The 20,454-nt window shown below is 40.4% G+C and overlaps 1 protein-coding gene across 1 annotated transcript in view; it reads left to right on the top strand.

The window, feature by feature from the left end:
• MAML2 (mastermind like transcriptional coactivator 2) overlaps positions 1-20,454 on the top strand; it is a 348,650-nt gene that overhangs the window by 222,846 nt on the left and 105,350 nt on the right. The window lies entirely within an intron of this gene.

Below are 20,454 nucleotides of genomic sequence, written 5' to 3'. Positions count from 1 at the left end.
AAGAGTGTGTAGCACTATATCTCCCTTTAGGGAGCCATAGAGGTGGGGAAAAAAGGGAGCCTGTGTTCCCTTGGGGCAAAACACTCTGGATTTAAGCCTCCATTTTCTTATTTTTTTGATCACTGGTAACCATTGCAAATGCAAACCCATAGAAGAACACGTTCTCTTTATTCAAACAACAGGGACGGGAAACATTAGGAGCAGAGTAAAAGCTGCTCAGTGTGCCTGGATGACTCAGTCTAAAATAGTATTATAGCTTGGCAGCAAACCCACTTCAGGGAAGCTGGTGGGAGACTAAAAGTTAAATTGAGGGGGTAAATCATTTTATCAGGCTTAGGATTTTTACTTGATGTAATGAGACTCTCATAAAATGAGTTAATATGTCTGCCTAAGGGCATAGATATTTGAAGAAAGAATTTGAAAATACACACTCAAAGTAACTAGCAGTCTGAAATAAAACAATGCAGAGCAGTGAAATTCTCCTCATATAAATTTTGGCACAATATATTTCCTTTTGAACAGCATGATTAAATGTAAATATTCCTTGCTTGTCATTAAGAAGGAAAGAAAAACTACAAAGCATTTCTTATTCTTTGAAAGACTTTTCTATTGTGTTCCACTTTCTTCCTCTTCCTCCTCCTTCTCATTTATCTTCTAGAAAAACTATGCTTGTTTTGCACTGTAAAATGCCGACTGAATTCAGATTGTTCATAAAAGATGAGGCCAAACTTTTTTCTGCATTCTTGCCTATTGCTCTCTGATTTTCCATGACTCAAACACAGAGTAAGCCCACAGTACAGAGGGCAGTTCCTTTGCTGACAGACCCACAGAGGGAAGTCACAGCTTTTCTTCTCAGCGACTGACCCAGTGGCTTTTACACTTTCTCTTTGCTTCCCCTTTACCAGTTCTTTCAGAGGACAGTGGCCGTTAGGCCAGGTATGTTTGTTTACTCACCACAAAAAGCGATGAGTAAATCAAGCCATGGGAATGTATTGCCAAACTTATAAAATTATGGGAGGAAGGAATGGCTAATGCATAAATATCAAACACATAATGGTGGAGGGCAAGTTGGGGCAAGAGTGGATCAGAGACCTCGTCACCTATTTAGGAAATAGAATCACAGATGGGAGAAAAGAGTGAGAGAACAGTCTCCTTTTGGTTCTGTGGGTGGCTTCTGTGTCCCGTTAGTGTTCCACAGGCAGCACTGAGGTCAACGCAAACACTACTGGTGGCATTTGAGGTGGGTCAAGGAGTATGCCCAATGGCTTGGGCTTTTTAGTCCACCTGCTCCTGGGAGAGGGGGTGGTATGTACACAGGTTTGGGGTGGAACTCTGTCATGCCAGGGCCACAGAGCAGAAGACCCAAGGCCACTCGCGTGATGGACAGCTGTGTAGGGTCCTGCTGCACACTGCACAACATGGCCACTGAAATTTGAGCAGAAACCGGAGCTTCAGTCTCATTGGGAATGTCCTGAATGCCATTTCCTCTTTATCACCTCACTCAAGAGCCCGTCAAGTTGTTCACCATGTAATTGCTTGCTTGGCTTTGTTATAGAGAAATAGATGTAATATGTATAGAGTGCCCTGTCTGATGGAAACATCCACTGATGTTTCCATTTCCATTTCAAAAAATTGCTTATTTTCACCACTTAGTTAATCTTTTCCAACAGATATGTTGATGTTTCTCTCTGGCCTTCCAAGGGGCATAGGAATATGCTTGTTTAATAAGCTGCATTATCAGTACTCAAGGAAATGCCCTGTGATGTGGGTTGTTGCTATGGCAACTTTTTTTTTAAGGAAAAAAATAACCTTGCGAATGGACACTAACAAATCATAAGAAATTAAATTTTCACCCTCAGAGAAGAATGAAGCTAGAATGCCAAAGGCACTCTCAGACACGTGAAAAGATTTGTATGAACAATTTTTTATGCTCTGCATTGGGCATAGCAAGCTGTGGGCTCCACATTCCCAGAATAATGTTTCTGTGTAAAAATCAAACAGTTCTATTCTTTTTCAAAGTATTCCTTTAATTATGAAGGAGATGGCCAACATGTGGGACAGTGTCACTATCAAGCACCCAGAGGTTATGCGTATGCAGCATCTTACTTAAAAACCTCACATTCATATCTTTTAATGTGTCCCACCAATAAAGGTGTGCTATTTTCTTTTCAGAGCTATGGTCTTAGCAACTTGATGTTCGCTTTTTCAGGCCTCACAGCAGGGAAATTCAGGTGAATTCCAAACTGTGATTAGAGAGATGTGACTGGAGTTAAAAGGAGTCAAACAATAGAAGGGAAGCACACTTGCGCAGATACACGTGCACAGACCAACTGCGTGCACAGATAAGTTGCATCTGCGTATGACTGTGTTAGCTCTTGTCATCAAGCCATGAATTTGCTAGGAATAGGTAAAGGTCAGTGGAAGAGAAAAAAAGACCTTTCAATTGCCAAAAGTAATAAAGAAAGAGAAAAAGGCACCTGTGACACTAGATATCATGGAGGGGAAAAGAATGGTACTAAATGATATTGAAAGTTTAAAAATACGATGAGAAGAAAAAGCAAGAAATGAAATGATGTGTGCCTGCTAGGGGAACACAGGTAATGCAGAATGGTCTCAATTGATGCATAGATGGATCAAGGGCTGTTGGATTGTTCTCTCCCTCCTCTTTCCCTCTATTTTCTAACCATATTTTCTTTGATGGAGAAAATGATAGGCTTGATAATACATGATGATAGGCACCCAAAGATCAAACTTCATTAGATCCCTCTCATTCAGTAGCATAAAACTGCCTGGTCAAAGGCAATTCCCATATGTGACCTTAATTTAACAAACGATTAGACCCAATCCTGAGGCTTTCAACTATCTTTGGTTATCAAGATCAAGTAGGATACCATTTTAAATAGGCTTTTAGTATCCTTAGATATCCTGAAAATCTATGCTACTGAAACGTTCACCGAAGCCACCCAATACCATCCATCTCCTTTTTAAGTCTTTTTTTGGGTAGTTTTTTCTTCCCCAAACAGGATTTTTCCCATTTACCTTTATTTATTTCAACGTGAAAAACCCAACTAAAAGAATCTCTGGATGTAACACCTCTGCTTTCTCAATGATACTTATATTTCTTGTGGCCTGGCTTCCCTCATCTTGGCTGACTTCAAACACATACTGAAGTTCCTATTATATACAATCTATTTAAGTATTCCAGAAGAAACAGAAAAACGCTACGCTTTCCATCTAGTATTTAAACAAGGATATTGCAGCCTCACTGCAATTCTTAATGGGATGGAGAAGAGGAGAAAATATGGAAGAAACCAAAGAAGATAAAGTGAAAGAATTAGGCAAGAAGAGAGTAATTTATGAAAAAAATTTTAACCTACAAAATACAATAGATTATGCTAGCTGCTATGAAGGATATAAAAATGACAAGATAGACTACTACCTTGTAATTCAGCAATTTTCAACCATTGTGCCACAAGAATTTTTAAAACATGCAATACCTGTTTAGTCAGGCACTCTGACCTCTTTTTCCTTAGATTATCAAATAAAAGAAACAACAGCCAATACAATCATCATCTGGTATGAATGAGTCAAAATTATACCTATTTTTGTCACATTGGCAAGAGCATAATTTTTGGTGTGCTACAGAATTTTTGTAATTAGTTTATGTGTGTGATGAGATGAAAAAGGTTGACAATCATTGTTGTAATTCCCACTAGCTGCTATCCTCTCCTGAGCATTTAGGTAAAATAATCTACCCACCTTGTTTTCCTTTTGTTACCTCCCATTCCGTCCTCAACACATTGCAGTTTGGCATCTTTCCCCAACCACCATCAGATGCCAGTATGGTAGAGGTAGCTCTGCTTTTATTCCCTGCGGCCTCTTAATGAGATTGCATCACTTCATGATGTTGCTTATTCCCTCCCTAAAGCTCACTCATTAGCTCCTGCTATTCATCTCTTCCACTTTATTCCTCCTTAAATTTTGATGTTCCCCAGAGTTCCATTCCCATCCCTGTTCACTTCTCACTCTCATTTGGACACTCACAACCACATTCGTTCATTCAACAAATGCTTATGTGCATTTCTATCAAACTTATATAGGTAGCTGAAAGTTCTCTCCTGATCTGTGAGCTTGGATATCTAGATAGAAAGAGGATACCTCTTACTTACATGCCCCACACATCTCACATTCAACATACCCAAACTTGAACCCATTGTTTTTTCATCATGAAACATGTTCTTCTCCCTACATTCTTTTTCTCAGCAAATGACTCCATCATCTACTCCATCACTAATCCAGAAATGTGGATTTGGCCCTAATCTCTCTCTCTCTCTCTCTCTCTCTCTCTCTCTCTCTCTCTCTGGCCTGCGCGCGCGCGCGCACACACACACACACACACACACACACACACACACACACACACTTTCCACATGGAATTGATCACAAAGTTCGCTTGGGTTCTGATTCCTAAGTTCTTTCCCACCATCTCCATTTCCACTGCTGCCACCTTAGCTCAAGGCCAGTTCTCACTGTTTCTTGAGTGCTGAGATATTCTCACTGCTCTTCTGGTTTAAGACATCCTGTCTCTAATCCACCTGCAAATATTTGATTGTTGTTTTTCTAAAATACATTACAAATCATGGTTACTCACCGGCTTAAAATCCTTTGATGCCTACCCACGATTCATAATCAAGTCCACATTCTTCCGGATGGTGTCTAAGCTAGAGAGGCTGTATCCTGCATTGCGCAGAGCCTCACCTCTTACCCACTGCTGCAAGGGCTGCTTCACTTTCAGCCTTGCCTGTGATGACCAGTTCTCCCAAGGATCTAGCACTCAGGATAGCGCATCCCTGGAATAATCCCCTAGCACAAAATGGAAGTTTCCTCCAATGAACACATTTCATAAAAAGAATGGGTTTTCACAGTCAGGAAAATCTGACTCAGTTACTAGCTGGGCAACCTTGGTCAAGTTGCTTAAACTTTTTTCTCATCAACAAAATGAGATTCCCTATATCCACTCTCAAGGTTGTTGTAAGGACTTAATAGTAGTAATAATAAGTAGTGTTACTGGGCACTTTCTTTGTGTCAGGGACTATTTTAAGCATTCTACATGTAGTCATTTCATCTTGCATCAACTTTGTGATAAAATATAATTATTAAATACACAGGATCCGGCTGAAGTAACGGCCACTTTAGTGTGGTTGGTAGGATAATAATATGGGTGTAGTAATTTACAGCTTTAATCTGAACACTTCACCCAAAATGTCATATGGTGTGCTTGAGTGTGATATCGTTATGTTACAGAATTTACATGCTTATTATTTTGTAATAAAAAGGGGTGTTATTTGTGCCAGACCCTGTATTTTACAGATGAGAAAGATCAAGGTATAGAAGTTAGATAACTGGCCGTCACTCACATTGCTAGTCAATAAGCTAATATGGGGGAAGTACCTTCTATTGAGTAGTCGCTCAATAAATACGGTTTGCTCTTCTTTCCTGCCATATGCTAAATATTCATTTCGGTCTTGTGAGAGGACCCAGAAGACTAAATTTAAAAATAGCTGATATTTATTTAGCTAATATTATTGGGTTGGCCAAAAAGTCTGTATGGTTTTTTTCCCAAAAAGTAAGACACATTTTTCATTTTTATCAATAACTTTATTGATTTGGATATTTTGAGTATATCAGCTATCTCCTGCATGATATAACATTGTTGTCAATTAATGTCTCGATTTATTCACTATCAATTTCGACTGGTCTATATGACCATGCAGCATTGTTTAATGAGAAATCTCCAGCATGAAACTTCACAAACACTTTTGACACATTCAGTCAGTCACAGCATCTTCCCCATACGCTGCACAATTTTTTTGCCTTTCAGTTGCATTTTTACCATTCTTAAAATAATAAAGCATAATATGACAAAAAATATTGCGTATTTTCTTCCATCTGCAATATTAAAAGGGCTACAAAAAATTCACCAATTTTTGATGTTTTTTTAAACGCACAGTGATAATGATAGCTGTCACAGTACAATCTAACAAAATTGTTTCTAATGAAGTTTAAGACAACTAAGAGCTACTAGAAACGTCATACACTTTGAGTACAGATTCTGTAGACGTTGTCTCATTTGAGATTCACTACAACTACTGAGTTGGAACTATTATCTCCGTTATACAAAAAAGGAAACTGAGGCTCAGAGAAGTTCACTACCCAAAGCCTCCTCTCTCATAGAGGACACAGCCAGAACTTAAATCCAAGCCTCTGATGCCAAACCTCAGTCTCTTGTCTCATGAGGCAATATATTGTATTGGTCATTAAAAGACACGAATCAATATTTATCAACAGTCTTGCTGGGGGGACTGAAAAAGTTGTAATACCAGTTATAAGCCAAAAGTATCAAATACACAAGGAAAGCAAGTCACGGATAGAATGGCTTACTAGGGCACAAAGTAACATAAGTGGGCTCTGGGAAGGAGTGAGTTTCAAGCTAGGATTTGAAGATAGTGAAGAAAAGACACTGGTTGAAGAGAAAGACCCTCTTTGATATCAGAATGACATATATGGAGACATATACATGAAGATCACAGGTCATGGTTAAAGAAGTATTTTATCCTCTAGAAATCTGGCGAATATAAGATATTAATTGCAAGCCAGTTTCAGCGAAGAAATGTATGTCTCGGGGTTGGAGGGTGGGGATGGGGTGGTGGAGTAAAGTTACACTGGTATCAGTCCTGCTGACATCCTGGATTAAAAGCAATTTACAAGGTTGCAGTTGGTGAGCTTTCTCAGTGTAAATCTGTCCTGGGTTGTGTCTAAAAGGCAAATGAAATAAACAGCAGTAATATTTTTGAGGATTAGGAGCTTCCTGAGTGAAGACTGTACGTTTAATATTTTAAGCAGACTCAAGCAACACAGTAAACAGTTTTCTTTGCAGAATGGTGCAAGATGAGCCCTTTTACTTGTCTGATTATCCCATGGCCATTCATGGCAGGCTGGACAGCTCTTTCTTCTCAGGGAGCAGTCACTTAGCAGTTAACCTAAGGCCCAGGGTAGTGCATTCTGCTCTCAATTTTTTTAAGATGATGAATGTTGATTTACCATGAAATGAATTCACAGAAAGTAACTGTAACATATTCCTATTTAAAGAGAAGTTTCAAAAACAATGTAAGCACATACCAGGAATTAGTGGCTCTCACCACAGAGTAGAGGAAAAGGCCTTCTACCCAGCCTACTACTTTGACAGAGAATTACCCTTGATTCACAATTTTGAGCTGTTTAAAGTTTTATTTTCTAATATAGGTGGATTTTTTTCCTCTTCAAAGAATATGGCCACACATGAAGAATTGGAATCTGTCAGGTGGAGAATTCATCTCAGTCATATAATTACTGGGCTGAGCAGTTAGATCAAAGTGAGGGCATTGTATTGCTATAGGACATTGCTTCAAAGAGCAGTTAAACTGCAAACAATATAAAGGCTTTATTGTCCCCCATTTAATGTCATTTAAATCATCAAGAATCATTTCCCATAAATGTATGGCAAATAGTGGGATTTTAATGCCAGCTTAAAAAGTCTCTATTCAGACCTTCATGGAAAGCAAAGGAACTTTTCTATCTGCCATAATAAATTCTCATTTCCAAGTATGAAAGGCTTAAATTGCCTGGAGTGTAGGTTTTGGTTTTGTTTTTTTCAATTATAACCAAATATCTCTGTAAACCTCTTCATGTTTCATAGAGCTAGTTAAGCAATTTCCCCTTAGATGTGTCTTTGATGTGAAAATAAACATAGACTGGAGTGAAAGCTGAGGTACCTTCTAAAAGCGTATCTGTCTACATGGTTCATAGTTACTCCGGCTAACGTTCGACCAGAGAAAATACACATCAACACTCTATATTGAACCTAGATACAGTTGCTATAAGAGAAATATTTCTTCAAAAGTTTCAAAAGAATAATGACATCAATGCCAAGAACATCAAAGGAACTGTTTGGTGCTCTCGGGTAGTTTGCCAAACTACCTTCTAAATGCTGCTTAACATTCCTTTGTAATGGAGTTAAAGATGAGCCTAAAATTGCTAGGACCTCTTAAAAGGTCTGCTCAGCCTGCCTCTGTCTCCAGGTGATTGCACCCAAACCAGGTAACGCGGTGCAGACCTGGGCTGTCTAAACTTGATTCAGATGGCAGGTTTATTTTCAGAATGCTTTTGGGAATTGAGGGGAGAATTGGTGAAGATAGGATCTCTGGACCTCCCCTGGGCATGCCATGTAAAGATATGTGAAGACAATGGAAACCCTGTTAGGATGCTGCTGTCATGGAACAGCAGCCCTCATTCTTAATTCATAATGCTCTGCTTTCAGAAGGGTTGTGGAAGAGCTGGGTAATGACCACACGTGGAAAGTTGAAAGAGAAACCAAAATAAATGTGTGCATTTAGCCTCTACTCAGCTTTTCAGTGTTAATCAATCAAGGAAAACATGCATCTACCTTATGAAAACTTTAGTTTCAGTGTAATTATTGGCTTCATTACACCTTTGTTTTAGTTGGGAATTATTTGTTGCAAGTTGCAAGTAACAGAAGCCCCTTAAAGTGTTGCAGGCAAAACAGAAAAAAGTGGGGTGGGGTGGGGTGGAAAGTGGCTGAGTGTCTCAATCACAGAAAATATATTAGAGTCTCTCAGAGTGCTGCAGCTAGGAATTGGAAAGTTTCGGGTGTCTCTGTCCTTTCTCTTTCTTCCCCACCCCTTCCCCCCTCCCTCTGCCTCTCCTTCGCTCCTTCCTTCCATCCTCTCTTTCCACATGGTCTCACCCCAGCTTTTCCCTGTGCATCAGTGTCGTGCTCCTACCTCTGTAGACTTCCTCCCTCTCTCTCACTGTGCATGGCTGAGAAGGACTCCAGCGCAGGCAGCCCTACATGTCTCTCATTTCAGGTGCACAGAGACTGCTGAGAAGGTCTTGTTTCAATTCCTGATTACTAGAAAAATATGTACTTGATTCAGCTTAATTGAAATGTCTGCCTTGATCTAGTCTGCTGGGGCAAAGTAACTTCGGCATCTTGAAGTATTTCCTCCTAGACATTTTTATTTGCTGTAAACAATCATTTTTTTAATCTGATATTTGTTTGGGTTACACGAGGGGTGAGATAAAGTGGTCAACAAAACAGACAGGGCTCAGGCCTCCTTCTCTAGGGCTTATTCCTTAACAAGAAGACCAACTTAAAAATTGGAAGCAAATTAATAAAAATACTTGGACATGGTACTAAGTACTGTAAAGGAAATAAAAGGTTGAGGTGGGGAAAAAAACAATAAGAACATATTTTAGATAAGTGATTATGGAAAATCTCTGCTACATTCACATTAAAGTGAGACTTACAGGAAAAGAAGTAAATAGCTATGATAAAAGTAAAGAGGAGAAGCAGAGAGTATACCAGCTGGAGGCAACAATATATGCAACAGACCTGAAGATGAAATCACCTTTTGTGCTTCGGGAGTTCAAAAAAAAAGCACAACAGTACAGTTGACCCTTGAACAGTTCAGGGGTTTGGTGCTCAAAAATATGAGTTAAACTTTTGACTTCCCAAAAACTTAACTACCAATAGTTTATTACCTGAAGCCTTACTAATAACATAACCAAACACCATATATTTTGTATGTTAATATATTATATACTGTATTCTTACAATAAAGTCATCTAGAGAAAAAATATTATTAAAAAAATCATAAGGAAGAATAAGTATACATTTACAGTACTGGACTGTATCCATATTGTAAGTTTATGCTCTCTGTTTCCAAGATGAATCATCTTTCAGTACCTACATCAGTATCATCTTACATGATACAAAACACTGCATATATTATACATATTACTATCACCCAGACATAAAAAAATAAAAAGATAATGTGAAAAAGAAATTCGTATGTCTTTACAGGTATAATGATTCATGCATTGATAAAAAAGCAGCAATATGATCGCTTTATGGTAACCTAGTGTAATTGATATAATTGCTTCATGGTGGTAAGGAAATAAAAAATGTTTAAATATAATTGAAAAAACTTCACATATAAGTGGGTCACGTAGTTCAAACCCATGTTGTTCAAGGCTCAACTCTAATATAGCTGGAGCTTAAGAAAGAGATCCCTTTTGTTGCCATGTAGAGAACAGAATGAAGTGGAAAGAGACAAATGTAAGGTCACGTTTGCAGAATATAATGCAAGATACTTGGTAGCTCACTGTGCTTAAAGCAAGGGGGCCCCAAGAAGAATGAAGCATGTGATCTGAGAGATAGGGACCTGTCTAAGTCAGATAAGCCACTGAAGATGAGGGTGAATGCTGCATGGAATTATGGGTGGCTCTATTTTACAAAAATGTTGGGGGTTCTTCAGTACCTGCATTCAAACCCCACAATAATCAATAGACAACCCTGGAATGGAATAATGGCACTCTCGCTGCCATCTAGGTTTTTCTGATATTCAAACTGGCCAATATTTTGGGATGAGTCCAATTCCCATCGGCACAAGAAAACAGTAGCAACCTGTTAGAACATCTGTGATTTGCCCACCTCTCCAATACCTCTCAGCTCTGCCCCATGCCCAGCAGCTCTAGATTGGACAGGGCTGCAAGTAATCAGCCCTGTGGTTTATAAAAGGAGTATGGTTCAGGGAACCATAGATGCCTCACAAACTGACTCACCTAATGTCCCCACACCACTGACTGCACAATAAGTGAAATCATCGGCCAGTCAGTGAGTGCTTCCCTGGGCAAGCACTGGACTGGGCTTGTGCCATTAGATGAGATTGTAATCCTATTGAAGTGAAAAACTCACAAATGTCAACTACCCAAAACAATATTAAGACAGAGAGTGCTCAAATCATTAAAGCAGGAAGAAAGAATACAAGAGAAAGTAGGAAGGGAAGGCCTCATGGAGGAGACAGGCCTTGAACTAGGCCCCTTAGAAAGTGAGCTTCCAGACTGGGCCCTCGAGCAAAGTGGGAGAGAGAAGCCACTTGATTAATGAAACATAACACATTGTACGTTCTGCTGAGGAGGACATTTAGAGATTTCAAGAGAATTGCCAACATTTTAGACATAGCATTTACTTTGGATTTGCTTCGATATATTCTAGGCAAAAAGTGAGTCATGATTAAAGTATTTCATGCACAAAGTGCCTGGATTTTTCGGGCTTTTATAGAACAGTCTATTCATTTTGCTGTTAAACATAGAGGGTCCTTCTCTGAAAGATGGCCCCTGTAGACCCTTGCATTGTGACAATCGCAGTGACTAGTCAGGATAACAAAGGATCTAGTTGACAGGTTAATCACACTGGTTACTACTGAATGGATCCAGAATGACTTTAAGGTGGTAAACAATATGGAAAAATAATTTCACTTTGAACTTTTTAATTTAATCTAAACAATCCCCTCATGCCAGACAAGAAGTTTTGTCTGTACTGTTACTAGCAGTATATCAGACTACCATAAAACATCATCTTCATTTGCATACTTGGGGGAACTTCATTGGAAAGGAGAGAGATTCCTTTCCTATCTTTCCCAGGCAGAGTCCTCTCCCCTAAACAACTAAAATCCCGCGTACACTTCTTCGGGGCAACTATTCCGCCATATTTTTACTTTTGGCCTTGTTTCCAGACAGACTGGTGAATTCCTTTTAGTTTGTTTGCTTTTATTAGTTCTAACATTTATTGAGAAACTGTGTTTTAAGACCAATTTTCCAGTCTCTTTCTGTGCTTTAACCACCTGGTCCTCAAAACAGCCCTAAGACATAGAATATATAGTCCCACAGAATATATACTTTGTGCTGAATAAATACCAGTATTTGCTGAATGAACAAATAAACAAATTCCAATTTGCAAATGAGGAAGAGCCCATTTTGTTATCTTCATTTTGCCTTTGCCTAGCTCCTTCCTGGCACATAACGATCAGGATGGCAGAGGGAAGTGTCTCACAGGATTAGGTTCAAGTTCTGCCTCTCCTACTAAACAAGAGCCCGCAATCATGGAGCACTGCTCTGAGCTGAGACTGCCGCTGGGCTTCCTGTAGAGCAGCAGTTTTCAACCTTTTGCATCTCATGGCACACATAAACTAATTACAAAAATTCTGTGGCACGCCAAAAACTATATTTTTTACCAATCTGACAAAAAATAGTTATAATTTTGATTGAATCACAGCTATGGCTCTTGTTGTACTGGCTGATGTCATTCTTTTATTTGACAATCTAAGGGAAAAGAGGTCAGTGCCCCTGACTAAATAGTCAGGTATCGTATGTTTTAAAAATTCTTGGGGCACGGTGGTTGAAAATCACTGCCATAGAAGGTTGTTAATCCCCAATTAAAACCCAGTGTACAGGTGAGTGAAGTGACTGGTCCAAGCTTATACAATAAATAGGGGGAAAGCAGCATTTAGATCTAAGCTTATTAGCAGGTGAATTCCACCCTCTTCCAAGATCCCACAGCCTCCCATTTGCCCTGATAAAGCAGGATGCCTACTTCCCTGGGGCAGGGTTACAAAGATTGTCCTCCCTTCTCCCTCAGTGGATGGTTTGTTAATTGATGATAAACTTGGAACATTCTCCAAGGGGAAGTGATGGCAGTGTTTGAGCTGAGAAGATGCAGTAATGAAATACTCTTTCTCTGCACGGTAATGATGAGTGTGTTTCTGAGGCAAATTCCAGCTCTTCTAGTTACTTTCTACAAGCCAGCCATTGAAGATATAAGAGGGTGGGGAGGTGATCAAGAAATTTTGAACATGGGAAATCTTGGCATTCAGTGTCTTTAGAAGGACAGTATGTTGCCATGTTTACTCTACAAAGGTCCTGAATTTGTAGTGCTCTTGCTTCCCTATACAAATTTATCTATGTTAAAATTTATTGTTTATCATAAAGAATAGCTATTTTGTTGGCTAAATTAACCACATTTTTCAGAGCCCTAACCTTATGGAATAGATTTTCCAGAGACATCTAACATGCCTTCCACCCATAAGAAAAAAAAAAAAAAGCTTACATCTATTCTTGAAGAAATACAAGAAGATACTGAAAACATACAGGAAAGGTGCCTTGACCCCCTTCAGTGCCAGTGCTCTCATTGACGTGGGGCTGGGGGTTGAGGTGGGGCTCAGCATTGCATCCCACCTTTGGAATCTCACCCGGAGGCTCCACACCACCTTGAGTCTAACACAAAGTTGAACTCACCCCTTCACTTTTTTTATCCTCTCCAGAGTACATGCTTATTGATTGTAGAGAGAAGGGAAGGGAGGGAAAGAGAGGGGGGGAGAAATATCAGTGTGAGAGAGAAACATCAATTGGTTGTCTTGTATGTGCCCCAGCTGGGGACTGAACCTGCAACCTAGGCATGTGCCCTGACTGGGAATCAAACCTGCAGCCTCCCAGTTTACAGGACGATACTCCAACCAATTGAGCCACACAGGCCAGGGCACCCCTTCACTTTTGAGTCACATGGATGACGATGAGCTTTTCTTGTGGTTCCAATTCTCAGTGTTTCATGTTCCTCTGACTTCAGGATTCAGACAAAAATGATCACTCAAGCAAAACTCTAGTGCAGCCATTAAATTGCTCATTAATTAAATATGAAAATGTTCATCACAGCCACAGACTTCTTCTTACCATTGTTGTACTGTTCCGTAGTCCAAAGGATCCACCTTCCCAAGCACTGAGGTCAACCATGAAACTACTCTTTGACCACCGATGAAGTGCCCAGCCCTGTGCTAGGTGCTGAAAGGAACCCAGTCAAGGAAAAGACACAGGGCCCACCTTTAAAGAGCTTAAAAATCTACTTCAGCAAACCTAATTACTAGATGGACATAAAAATATTGCAAGAAAGCTCAAAATTCTACAAGGACCAAATAAGAAGGGGGAGCTTTTTGACGTCTTCAGCAAAAGCCTAAAAACTAAAAACCATTTAGTTTGTTTGGGGGCAGGAGAGCCAGGGAGGAACTGCTTTCATCTCCAGGTACTGTGATGAGCAGGAATTTATTGTTCCAGAATCCCAAATATTTTTACTTCAAGAATCAAATCAAGAGCCATAAATTATTTGGGGGGTTGGTTTCTTTCTGATGTTATCCATTCCCAGCCCTATTTTTGAACAGCAATGTATGAAGGGGCCTGAGGAAAGTTTATAGACGGTGGGACCAAGATAGTCCCCTGAGTGGCTGGGCAGTGGTCACTTTGGTTCTTGTGTTAAGGCCTTATTGAGAAGGACAGAAAAATATGTGACCTATGGACTGAATTGTTACCTTTGTGTGGTATATTCCCTGTTTCTGGGGCAAGCCAGGAGACAAAGAATGCATTTATTTTGTGGAAAGGAATAGGGGGCAGGGGATGAAACAGAAACCAGAGGGTTGTGCAATAATGGCGTTTTTAAATCCCTCCAGGAAGTTTATATTTCAAGTCCTTTGGAAGAATAGAGCACAGCTGTTTAAAAAGAAGGGTTTACCAAGGGACCCCAGCCCTGACTGCACCGTGTGCTCGTTTTCCCTTGTCCATAGGCATCTGGGCACCTCCATCCCTAGCACTTGGGGCAGGCAGGCCACTGTGTCTGGCCCAGGGCCTGAGCAGGCCTACTCCTTCCCCCACAGAGACCGCAGGCCTCAATAGCATTGAGATGTTCAAACAGAAGAGTCAGAACAGGGAAAAGCATGAAAAGAAACAATTTGCTGGATCTCAGCAAAGGATACTACAGTGAGCACTGTGTATTATGCAAACCAGACGAGACTTGCTGTGTTGAAGTCATTCCTCAAAGAAACTCTTTCCTTGGATGGCTAGTGAAAGGGTGATATTATATGCATGATCTCACAAATTAAATGTCATAATTTGGGGGTGCAAGTTTATGGCACCAAACAAAAAGTTCTTCTCTGTCCAGCTAGGTAATGGAAAAGTGTAAACGTTGAAATGTAGTGTTCTTTCGAAGCCTTTACCTCCTCCTGCCACTAGCTTAATCCTCTGCATATTTTCCCTCGTGCCAGGGATGATTTGATAAGGTATGGCTCAGAACTCTCTCGCGCGCGGTGCTCATCAAACCTTTTTGACTGACCACATGACCTTTTGTCTCTTCCCTTTTTTACGTCGGAGCCTCGAGGGTGCTGTCCTGGGCTTTCAGCATCAAACTCCAACCAATGATGTCACCGTCCCCTCCCTGCCACCCATCCCTGTGAGTCCCGAAGGCCCTCCCCTTTGCCGTGTACATCTTCATTCTAGTGTCCTTTTGTCTTGGCTGTGTCCCGAATAGTATTGACACATGGCAAGTCAGAGGCAGAAAGGAAAGCAGGCTGTATGGTTAGTGATTAAGAACAAGGACTTTGGAACCAGACCGGCCTGTGTCGGCGTCCTGCCTCTGCATCATTCGCCATGCAATCTTAACGTCAGGAGCCACAGTTTTTTCACCTACACAATGAGGATCAGAATACACGTTCAGAGAGCTGTGAGAAGATTAACTGAGACGCTACATAATCTTTATTTTAGGAGTACTTGTTTTAAAATAAGCATTTAATACACAGTAGTTATTAAGTGAGGGCCTTTTGTGAGCTTCAGGTACTCTGGCTTTTAAGAGCTCCTTCTTCCTCACAAATTTTTAAAATTTTATTTTCTGACTATGTTGGTATAAAGAGAAATATATTACTATTATATATGAAAACAACTTATATAACCTAAAAGTTCTTTTTCTTCCATTTTAAAATAAATGAAAACATTTCTGAGGGCCCCTAAAACTACTGTGGGCTCTGGGCTCTGGGCTGACCATGTATGATGGGTAAGTCAGCCCTGGTTTTTCCCTCTGTCCTTTCAATGTTATCAAGTGCATTCTGGAAGTTGTTGATTCCTCTGGTCCTCAGAATATACACTGTCCTTATACTTCTCCCTTCCTCAATTTTACCTTTTCTCACCACTGCACTGGGCAGTTCCCAGTATCCCTCTAGTCCTGCCTTCATCCTTCTCAATTCAAACCTATGTCTTCATTCCCCGTCGTTCACATGATTGAGTCTTATTCCCTTAGGGCACTACCTTAGGACTGGTTTTGGTCTGGTAAGGTGGCATTGAATTTTCTCATAAACTATTTATCACTTAGGTATTAATGATTATCTGTGTTCCTCCTCTACGCCTGCCAAAATAGTTGCTTTTTCTCACAGAACTCTAAGTGACTGTATGCCATGATTCAAAGCCATGTATTTGATATGAATTTTTAGTTCAGCAAAAGAAATGCTCCAAAAAAAGTTTGAACTTTGAGAATCATTTGTATAGTATTGTGCCAATCACTGTTGCCCGCTGCCTCTGTGCGTTTGGTGGGTCTTGGTGAATGACTTTGATTAGAAGCTTCTGCAAGATGCTTCCAGTCCAGTTCCTTCCTCTCTCACCTCCATCTCTGACAGAGACTGCCTCCAAAATTCTCTTGATAAAGTATAATGCCCAATGGAATCCTAGCGGGGTCTCTTTTATTCATGATTTGTCTTCCACAGCATCACCAAGGAGGACTTCTGTTCTCATTTTTAAGTCATCCATCCAGCGATACTTGGTGCCGACTTTACACCACCAAACATATGCCTAAATAATTCTTACCCCTCCAGTACCTGTTATTTTCTGGGTTCAGGCAGGAAAGTGTTCTCAGAGGTAATCTTATTTATGAAGAAGAGAACCATGGCCCATGGAGGTAGAATAACCTGTCTAGAATAGCAAAGCAAGTTAATGCCAGAATCAGGACTGGATCCCAGGCCTCCTCAATGCATGGGTGTGGGTACCATTTACTGTACAGCACAAGCTCCACAGTGGGGGTGTTTGGTTTGATTCCAGGCTTTACTGCTTACTATTGGTGTGATCTTGAACTGTTACTCAATCTCCAAACCTCAGTTATTTCATCTGTAAAAAATGGGGAAGGTATAGGTATTGAATACAGTATAGGTATTAAATACAGTGCTACACAGTGATGTTTTGGTGAATAACAGACCACATGTATGATGGCAATCTCTTAAGATTATAATGAATTATAAACAAAAATTTTGTGATGTGGAAAGCAAAGGCCAGTCTCAACTGTAGTTTTGAATGTACTGCTAGCTCTGTATGGTTTAAATACACAAGGAGGCTCAGCTGCTGCGCACCCGCCCTGCACCTGCCTGCTGCCAGGGCTGGGGTTGGTGAGGGCGCACGAGGAGCATCGGAGCCCACTCTCTTTCCTCCCAGTCCAGTTCCTCTCTTTCTCCTTCCCTCTTCCTCTTTCCCTACCTCTGTCTCTGAATCTCTCTCCTCCCTTCCTTCCTTTTATTATTTCTCATCTTAAGCTTTATCTCTGTGGGTCTCTTTTGATCTCTGCTCTCCCTTTCTCTTCCTTCCCTCTCTTCCTTCCTTCCTCCTTCTGACGTATACTCTCCCCACCTCCAACGGGGCCTCCCTCCACAGCCCACCTCTGCCCCTCCCCACTCACACACTTTATCTTATGTAACATAATTCCTTGTACCTTCCTATGTTTAGTTACACAAATACTTACAATTGTGTGATAATCTTCTACAGTATTCAGTACAGTAGCATGCTTTAAAAGGATGCAGTAAGCTAGACCATATCGCCTACAGGTGGGCTATACCATGTAGGTTTGCATTAAGTACACTCTATGATGTTTGCACAATGATGAAGTCATCTAACAACATATTTCTCAGAATGTATCCCCGTCGCTAAGCAACAAGTGACTATAGTCTCAGTCTCATAGAGTTGTAAGGATTCTTAGAGTTGTGGGAATCAAATGAGATTACCCCTACGGAGAGATTTGCACCATCCCTGGCACACGGCCTTCAATAAATGGCTTTGTTGTTATTATTTATCATCACTGTTACTACAACCATTGCTACATGTAGAGGCATAAGCACCGCCTCTACAATCCTGATGGCTTCGAGAATGCGCCAGTGCTGCTTCCTAGAGCATGTACTGCACTGCCCAGGGAGGAGCCAGAGCAATGGGAGAATCTGGCAGAACAGGTTTTTTCAAAGCAGTGGAAAATAAATCAAAGGTGATAACCCAAACCTGGAAAAAAGAATGTATTCCTTTGTTTATTCTTTATTAGTTGTGAAAGAACCTTCAAAATGTAACTTACACTGAAATAAATCAGTGCGGCCACTCTTGAGGTAACATGGCCAGATCTCTTTGTTCTGTGTTCTTTCTGACCCCAGGAGGACAGGCAGTGGATGTGGTGATGGCTAACAGTGTTCTGTAATGACGTTCCCTACATCAATAAGTAGACAAGATTAGGAGTCCAGAAACACAGAGAGACCTCAGAGAAGGCAGTGGGGAGCTTCCCACCCAGGTACAAATTATACCGTGCTCCTTGCTGAAAATTGCTCATCACCAAGCATGAAGTTACATGGGACTTAGTTAAGAGTCTTGGCTGAAAATAACAGAAGCCCAACTCATAGTAGCTGAAGCGAAAAGGGGGAATTTACTCTAAAGATTACAGAGTATACCAAGGAAGATGAGGAGAGATGCTGAGCTAACCTGGGATTGAATCAGCCCTCGAATGCTATCAAAACTTGCCTCTCTCTTTCATGTTTCATTCTTCTTTCTTTCTACAGATTTACTTTCTGGCTCTGTTTGACATAATGGAATAACAGCTCACATGTTTTGTAAATCACTGTGCAGTCGCCCCAAGAGAGCCTGGCCTCCTTTTCTCCAGTTCCAGAATTCCCTTCAAAGGAACTGATTGGCTCAGCTTGGGTCAGGCTCCTTTCTCTGATTACCAGCTAGCAATGGTAAAAGGCAAAAACTGGTTATACCACCATGGCATACCACCAAAACTATATGCTACCCGTGAGTGGGCAAAATCACAGATAAAGTATTTGAAACAGGTAGTGATGACAAGAAACATATTTCTCACATTTGGCTCTGTGCTGCCTCCTGGCAATTCCCACATTCCTTGTCATTTTACCAGAGATCCAGGAAGTCTCTGTGCTCACTCCCCCTGCCCCTTCTTGCTGGGCAAACTCTAGCCCTAAACAAGCCAATTCCAGCATAATATAGTGGAAATGACACAAGCTTTAGATCTATGCAGACCTTAAGTTAAAGCCCAGGTGGAACACTTCCTAACTATGTGACACTGGGCAAGTTTCTTAGCCAATCTGAGCCATGGTTTCCTTATCTATAAAATAATACACACCTAATGGGGCTGTTTTAAAGACTAAGGAAAATAAAGTAACCATATTTAAAATACATGGCATGTAATGAACACTCAATTACATTTTCTTTATTAGGTTAATTAGAAATCTTTAGGAGGGTGGTGGAGTCATGGTAAGTGAAAAGGAAGGAAAAGAGAAATGATAGGACTTTCTATCTGTGGGATATCCTTTTGCCTCAGGTATTTTACAGTTATCCCAAGCAAATGTTAAATAAGTAGGCCAGCTGGACTGGAAAATCCACACATTGATAGATGTCTCTCACTTTAGAGGCAAATCAACAAGGAGCTCAAGATCAACGATGAATGTCTTGTTTCTTTTTCATTCATTGGTGTGACTGTATGATTGCTGTGACTTGGATTTTCCTCTAGAATTTCTAAAGTTCATATTGTACAATCTAATAATTGAGTGAATGAAATACTTTAACATTCCATTGTTACTGATTCTATTTAGAGAAACCCTCCCCTTTGAGAATATAGTAAGCCATAATTTTTATTTAAACTATAGTTTATTGAGTCCTTACTTTAGCAAGCACTGCACTAAACTTTTACATGCATTATCTCATTTCTTCCTATGAGTTAAGTGCTACTGTCTCCACTTTCTAGATAAGAAATTGATACTCAGCTAAGTAAAGTGCCATGGTCACTTAGCACTCAGTGACAGAATTGGAATTTACTTCACTTACTCAGCTCCCAAAGCCTACATTCTTAATTCTTAAAGTACTGTGCAGTACTGCCTCTCTACCCTTTGGTTTTCATTACAAGATTCAGAGACAGGGAACAGAAGAAATGAATCCCCAGGAAAATCTGTGCTCATAGAGTCTCATTCAATAAATAGTAAAACCATGGTTTCTGTGCACACACAGAAAGTTGCTGCAGGGCCTGAAAGCAAAGCCACAGAATTATAGGAGGAAAAACAGATGAATACCAGATAGCTTATCTCCTTGGACACAACAATAATTCTAAGTACTTACTTAGAGGATAATAATAATGGAAGGGTTGAGTCTGTGAAGAGAAAGAAAAAAACAGCTGGAAATTGTGTCCCAGCTTTGGACTCTTCAGGGTTTTACATCTTGGTCGAAGCTGACCTCATGCCAGCCATCAATAGCTGTGTGGGGTAGTGTGAGCACACATATAGGATATTTTGGCCTGCAACAGAAAGCAGCAACAACACTTTGGTGCTTAATTGTAGATATTATCAGTAACTCCTGATGATATATGAAGGATTCTTCATCCATTGGCCTGCGTAGCAATCATGGGAACTACAGTGATCTCTAGTCATGAATTGGTCTGCT

The sequence above is a fragment of the Pteronotus mesoamericanus genome, unplaced genomic scaffold (genome assembly GCF_021234165.1).
Source record: "Pteronotus mesoamericanus isolate MK-2021 breed Mesoamerican mustached bat unplaced genomic scaffold, CSHL_Meso_final scaffold_36, whole genome shotgun sequence".
Classification (NCBI taxonomy): domain Eukaryota; kingdom Metazoa; phylum Chordata; class Mammalia; order Chiroptera; family Mormoopidae; genus Pteronotus; species Pteronotus mesoamericanus.
Note: the sequence above shows the minus strand (reverse complement) of the source record. Positions and strands in the feature narration are given on the sequence as shown.